The sequence below is a fragment of the Myotis daubentonii genome, chromosome 6 (assembly GCF_963259705.1).
Source record: "Myotis daubentonii chromosome 6, mMyoDau2.1, whole genome shotgun sequence".
In the NCBI taxonomy this organism is placed as follows: Eukaryota; Metazoa; Chordata; class Mammalia; order Chiroptera; family Vespertilionidae; genus Myotis; species Myotis daubentonii.
In genome coordinates this window covers 101,939,215-101,946,142 of record NC_081845.1, presented here as the reverse complement: position 1 = coordinate 101,946,142, position 6,928 = coordinate 101,939,215, and positions in this window count along the sequence as shown.

Sequence of the window (6,928 nt, the reverse complement as noted above, 5' to 3'; positions counted from 1 at the left end):
CTGTCTGGCTGCCACTAGGAGCTCTCCCGGGTGCTAGTCTGGACTTTTTGTGCCCACTCGCTGTGTTACCTTGGGCAACTTTCGCTCCTTCTCGGGGTCTCCTTACAGGGTGTGGGACTGAGCCATGGAGGGGTTACAGAATGTTACAGAATGTGCTGGGAGGGGGGACTGATGTATGGAGAGGGATTGTGTCAGGATATGGAGAAGGATTGTGTCAGGGTTAGGAACCATGGAAGAAAAATTGCTAATTATCTCGCTAGAAAAGCAATGTGTTATGATTGAACCCAGCCAGGTGTGACCCTCCTCATAAATTTTATGTAAACTTTTTACCCTTCCAGTACCAGGAACGGCTAATGAACCGCTTTGCAGTTTGTTTTTTCTTTTTAAATAAAATGCTTTGTAGTGTTGCAGATAAAAGGTCTTGCTGTACTCTCGGTCGGCACTGCAAGCTGTGGGCTCTCACGGGAAAGGCACGGCTGGCAGTCAGCTGGCCAGCTTAATAAAGGCTCTTAAAATTTAAATTCTGAGTCGGTGGTCTATCTCGCTGAGCTAACCCATAACACTCTGTTTCCTTCTCTGTTCAATGAAGGCGTTGGGGTTGAATGGTGCTTTTTAGTCTTATGAATTCTTACACGTGAACTGCATTTTGGCAGCCAGCAAGCTTCCTTGGTCAATTCCCCACCTACTTAAGGGCCAGCTCTGCTGCCCAGGGGGCGGGGGCTCCAGGAAGCCAAGGTGCCTGGGTCGGGGCTCCGCTGGCCGCTGGGGTTTCCTGGGGCTTTTGAGGCCTGAGCCCGGGTCGGGGCTGGCTGCTGGCGGGACCTGGCTACAGAGGGACGGCCCCAGATTGCTCAGGTGACTTAGGCAGCGCGCTAGGACCACTGGCCACACTGATGGGGTGTTGGGAAGAGGATTTGTGGCTGATGATTTGTACTTGGAAAATAAGCAGATTTGTTTTTGGAATTCTCTTCCTACACGCAGACCTGTCCCACGGTGAGTTATAAATGACAGGACTGCTAGCTGTCATTCTCTAAAGTGGAAAGCCAACTGCTCTGGCGCTAAGTCATGGGCTCCTCCAGCATGTAGGAAGTGGGCCTCTCTCTGCACCCACCCTGCCAACCCCCTCTTCCCTTTTCTCCCTCTTCCCTTTATAAATCCCCTAGGTTAGTCAAAAGTCCTCATTTTCATTTAATGTTGGGTGGCGACCAGCGGCCTCCCTCCAGGCCTTTGGGCTCTGGGTGGAGATGGAAGCCCAGATAAGAACAGCTGTGAGTCATACTGTCAGCCTCCTGACCCAGCCTGCAGGGACGTGCAGAGGAAGCCCAGTGGGGTTCAGACAGACAGACAAACACAGGAAGATTGGATGGATTCAAACGGCTGTCCAGCTTCCTGTCCCTGTGTTGGCAGCCTCCCCAAGTAGGGAATAGTGGCCCCAGCTGTCAGCTGGATGGAGCAGCCAGAGGAAGGTGGCTGAAAGGAACTGGGGACTTTGCTGGAAGTTCTTCAGCGTTCCCTTACCTATCTCCCCCCTTCCCCTCCCCCACACTCCCCTCATTCCCTCACCCCTGTAGTTTTTCTGCTCTACTGTGACTTCCATGTGAAATCAGATTCCAGGACCCTGGAGGGGTGGGGAAGGGGTGAAGCAAACCAGTAGCAGTACTGACTATCTGTTATGGAGCACTTATGGGCCAGACACTTCTCTTTGCATATAATGTGTCCTTAATTCTCACAAAGCCTCGCGTGAGGATGGGATACTGCCCTTGACCCCATTTTACAAATGTGAAACCGAGGCTCAGAACGATCATGTCCCTTAGTCACATGGCTAGTAAGTGGCGTAGCTGGGACTCAAATCCGGTCTCTCTGAATCTAACACCTGTGTTCTTTCCACTGTTTTGATGCTCCTTGAGGAAGGGCAAGCTGGAATAGTACCAGCAAAACCGACGATTGAGTTCTCAGTAGGTGCCAGACACTGTTGGAAGCACTTAGAGGTGTTAGCTCAAAGTCAGGTGCAAGAGTTTCAGTGGTTCTGGTGTGGATCCGGGACTGCCTTAGCCTCTCCCAGGCAGCACCCCTGTTCCACAGCCCCTGCCTGATCCGGCCCAGCTGCTCTGAGTAGGTATGGTAGGGGCCCGGCTGCTGTATCCTAGAGGTGGTTTGAGGTCTAATGAAAGATTGATTGTCCACATCTGATCCGTTAGCCCTGATCATTGGCTTGTGAATGATCCCACTGTCCCCTAAGAGGCCTTTCTCAGGCTTCACTCAGTAAATACCTATGGAATGGCTGAATTAGCACCTTGCGCAGAGCAGTCTGCTGTCCTGCAGAAATGTGAGGCAGCCCAGAGGTAGCCCTCAGAGGCCAGGGCGCCAGGCCAGACACTTCTCTCTCCACCGCCCTCCCTGCCCCCCTCCCTTCCCCTGCCTCACCAGCAAGGAAGGCAGAGCCAAGGATGCTCCTGAGGCTTTTGGGTTTCCCTGGCAACATGTTCACTGCCACCTGTTTTGTAAAGAATTTTAGAAGATAGAGTAGATGAAGAAAAATTTGACTTAAAAAAAAACTAACAGTAAAAGTGACGTTATTAATGAGGTTGCTGCTCTTTCAAAGAGGCGAGGGGGGTGCTGGGTGGGGATCAGATGGTGCTCTTTGCCTTAGGGCTTCCCAAACTTTTGCATAGAAGAGTCTCTGAGAGCAAGGAAGACTGACAATTGCCCCAGGGGGTGTGGATGGGGGTGAGGGTAAGGGTATCAGATTGACACCAATGAGCTTGAAAATGATTTAAGGATTTATGCAATTTTTTCATTTGATTTTATATGTTGAATCTGGTATATATATGTATGTATTTTTTCTTCCTCAAAAATATTTGCATAACATTGATGTCCTGGCTTATTGTTTTAAATCCTTGGGGGCTGAGAGTAGTCAGGTGGAGAAGCAAAGCAAAGGTTCTGGTCTGAGACTTAGAGTATTGTTTGCATTTTCTGTTTACTTGGTTCACAGTGATAGAGCTCTCAATCCCCTGTAGAGGTAACCCCTTCCCCCACTTTTTCAGAATGAAGAAAATGTTTTAAAAATCAAATAATCATAATTGTTTGTTTTTTTTCTCTCTCTCCACCTGCCAACTTTATTGAGATATATACTAGTAATTGACATGCAACTGTTGTCTAAGTCTAAGGTGTACACATGATGTGTCGATAGATGTATAGCTACTTTTTTTGTTGTAGTGGGAGCACTTAAGATTTACTGTCTTAGCAACTTTCAGGTATAAAATTTAATATTGTTAACTGTGGCCACCATGCTGTACGTTAGAAACTCAGACCTTACTCATCTTATAATTGGAAGTTTGTACCACTTGACCAGCATCGCCCCATTTCCTCCACCCCCAATCTCTGGCAACCACCATTCTGCTCCATGTTTCCATGAATTCAGCTCTTTATAAATTCTACATGTAAGTGAGATCATTGTTGTTTGTTTTCTTATTTCCAATGCTATACATATTCATTGTACAAAAGATAAGATACTTTAGTGTTATGCCCAGATTTCAAGACCCCCCCAGTGATCCACCAGGGAGCGCCAAATCCGATGCAAAAGCAGAGAGTCTTTTATTCAAGCTAGCTTGGTCCCCCTCTGCCTCCATTACTGGATGTGAGAGAGAGCCCAAAGTCCCAAGAGAACAAAGAATTTATAGGGCTTGGGGTCGGGGTGGGGGGGAACACTCGGACCACTGATTTGGCCAATTCTGGTTGGTTGAGTGAGGGCCGGGGCTAGTGATGCAAGGGCAGGGTGCAGTTAGGGTCTGGTTACACAAAGACAAGGGGGTGTTCAGCATACTTTTGGCCTTGAGTTTGTTTTCCCTTGCATTCTCATTGGCTGAGATAAGGGCAGGCTGAGTAACTGACACATTCTATGGCTTTTGCTGGGAGAGGAGTTAGGAACACAGCTCTCAGTCCTGTTCTGTCCTTTCATTAGCATTCATAATATACTAATAATCAGTACACCTGGACTCATGATATAGCCTTTTGAGTCTTTTTCTCTGCACCAGTGAGTGAGTAAATATTTTTTTTAAATGAACAAATGAATGCCTTACTTTTGATTGAATTATTGTCAAAGCTAAGAACTATCTCAGATTTTTTTGAAAGGATGCAGAGCATTATGAAGAATTGAAAGCATCATAAAGGTTAATCTCGTTTCTGCATCCCCAAAGTTCACCCCCCCACATAACCCATTTAGTGTCCAGCAGAGAGAAGCGCCTGCTGTGGGGCTGCTGCCTGAGTCAAAGGGTCAAGCTGTGATCCTTTTTAAGGGACTCAAGTGTCTGAAATGTCTCAAATGTAATGGAAAAGGTTGCTCTTTGGTGTTGATGTGCAAAATTTGAGCATAAAATTCTAAAGCCAAATTGCACAGTAAGAAAGGAGAATGCCTTAGACAAGGTCATTGTTTTGGCATTGTATTTTATTACCTGTTTGATTTGGGCAGACAGGTAGCTTCCCTGAACCAAGTTCCTCTTCTGTAAGTTGGGGATAATGATCCCTACTCTACTGTCTCCTACCAGAGTCACTATGAGGACCAAGTGTCAAGGGTATGGTTATTTGCATTGCATGCAAGTGTGTATGCTATTTTAAAAAAAAAGTTTAGATGTAGAAAGAGCAAAAGCATTGCCACTCTTTATAAAATTCTGGGATCTAATTCTTGGGTTTAACATTGGTAGGAATTAATTGTGATGCAACTACTCTATCAGAACCCTACTCCAAGTTTTCTTCAAAGAAAAAAGAATTCCTTGATGGCTAGCAGCTCATTGATCTTCAGGAGAAAAGGACAGAAAATAATCCCATTTCACAGAATAAAAGCAGGCTTGCCCGTTTGCACAGGGGTCTCAGAGCTCCGGAGGGCTGTGTGTTGTTACTTTAAGCACAGCAGAGGCATGCAAGGAGGAAGCAAGGGGAGCAGCCAGATAGGCGGTGTCCCTGTGGGGGCACCCCAAGGCATGCTTCAGGGCTGCCTACAGGTGCACACCTGGCTCCTGGTGGCTTTGGGGGGAGGAATGGCCTTGCATGGGAGACAGGTGACTCGGCTTCTACTCCTACCTCAGAGACAAGCTGTGCAATCTGGGTTTCGTCATGTCCTCTCCCTGAGCCTTGGTTTCTTTATCTATAATGGGAGGGAGTTAGCCTAGATGAGTTCCTTCCAGTCTTAAACATCTAGGATTCTGGGTTATTTTCCATTCACGCCTGCCCAAATAGAAGTTTGGTAGAGAATTACCACATCCAGATGAATCAGGTGTCGGAAAATGTTTCTACTTCTTTTTTTAAAAATATATTTTGTTAATTTTTTACAGAGAGGAAGGGAGAAGGATAGAGAGTTAGAAACATCGATGAGAGAGAGAAACATCGATCAGCTGCCTCCTGCACACCCCCTACTGGGGATGTGCCCGCAACCAAGGTACATGCCCTTGACCAGAATCAAACCTGGGACCTTTCAGTCCGCAGGCCAATGCTCTATTCACAGAGCCAAACCGGTTACGTCTGTTTCTATTTCTTGTTGCTTCAGTTTCTTGATTTTCCAAGGGTTTCCCCAGCTGGCTGCCCTCCTTCGGAGCACATGGTCCATAGATCATTGAGACTTGTTTCCACTCCTCTATTAACTATTGTTGTTGGGAGGGGAGAACTGCTTTCAGGCAACTTCTGAGCAGATAGGTTGATAGAAGCATAATGAAAGCAGGTTGTTTATGGTAATAGAGCCATGTGTGCCACTAAGCATTCACCTCTTAAATCACTAAATATGTTTTTTTCCTTTAGCACCCACTGGGGCCTTGATTGCAAGCTAAGACTTTTACAGAATGGGAAAGAAGCACACTCTTGAGTGGTTTAGAACTCTGGGAGAGGGAGTGGGGAGAAGAGAAGGAGAGGGAGGCAGCAGAGAGGCCAGAGCACCAGGAGTAGTTGGAATACCATGGAGATGAAAAGACCAATTTAAGAAAAGATTGATCCCCCAAGGACTGGGACTGTCTGGTTTATTATTATTATTTTTGTTGTTGTTGTTAATACTCACTGGAGGATATTTTTCCATTGATTATTAGAGAGAGTGGAATGGAGGGGGATAGACAGAAAGAGAGAAACATTGATTGGTTGCCTCCCACCTACAACTGAGTTAGGTGCCTTTGACTGGAATCGAACCCAAGACCTTTAAGTCCTGTGCCAAAACTCTATCCACTGAGCCAAACTGGCTAGGGCTGGATTGTCTGGATTAATTCTGCATCCACATTGCTTGGCACTCAGTGGGACTTTAGTAAAAAGTATTTTTAATCTCAGAGGGAAGCTGGGGTGGGTGAGTGGGTGGGAGGTAATCCACCAAAGACCTTTGTATGCATATATGCATAACCCATGGACATAGACAATAGAGTGGTGAAGGCCTTGGGCAGCAGGTGGAGGTGGGATAGAAGGGACCATTGGGGGGGGCGGGGGAAGGGGACATATGCAATACTTTCAACAACAAAGGTAAAAATACATTAAGTGAGTGAGTGAATGAATCTTCTGAAATGAAGTCTTTCCTGAAATGTTGCAGTAACCCTCAGGTGGTTATAGTAGCCTCTTTCACATGTGAAGTACTTACAACCACTAAAACACTTTCATCTGCATTATCTTCCTAGCGATGCCAGGCATCAAAGGAGGCCAAAATGAAAGCATTTCCTCAAGTCTGACTTTCTAGTACTAGTAGAAATGGCTTTGGTTTATTATTCCTAGATGAAAATTCCCTCTATAAATGCATCAAGAAATATTTCAGAGGGGAGGGTTTAAGCCTTAGTAGACAATTCCACAAATTTGCATTCTGAGTTAGAGGAAGAAAGAAAGGCTTTGCTTAACTTCTGGGGGAATAAACATTTCTTTTTTCCTTTGCAGCAGCACTGTTTTACTGCTAGTTGGGATAGAACTGACACCA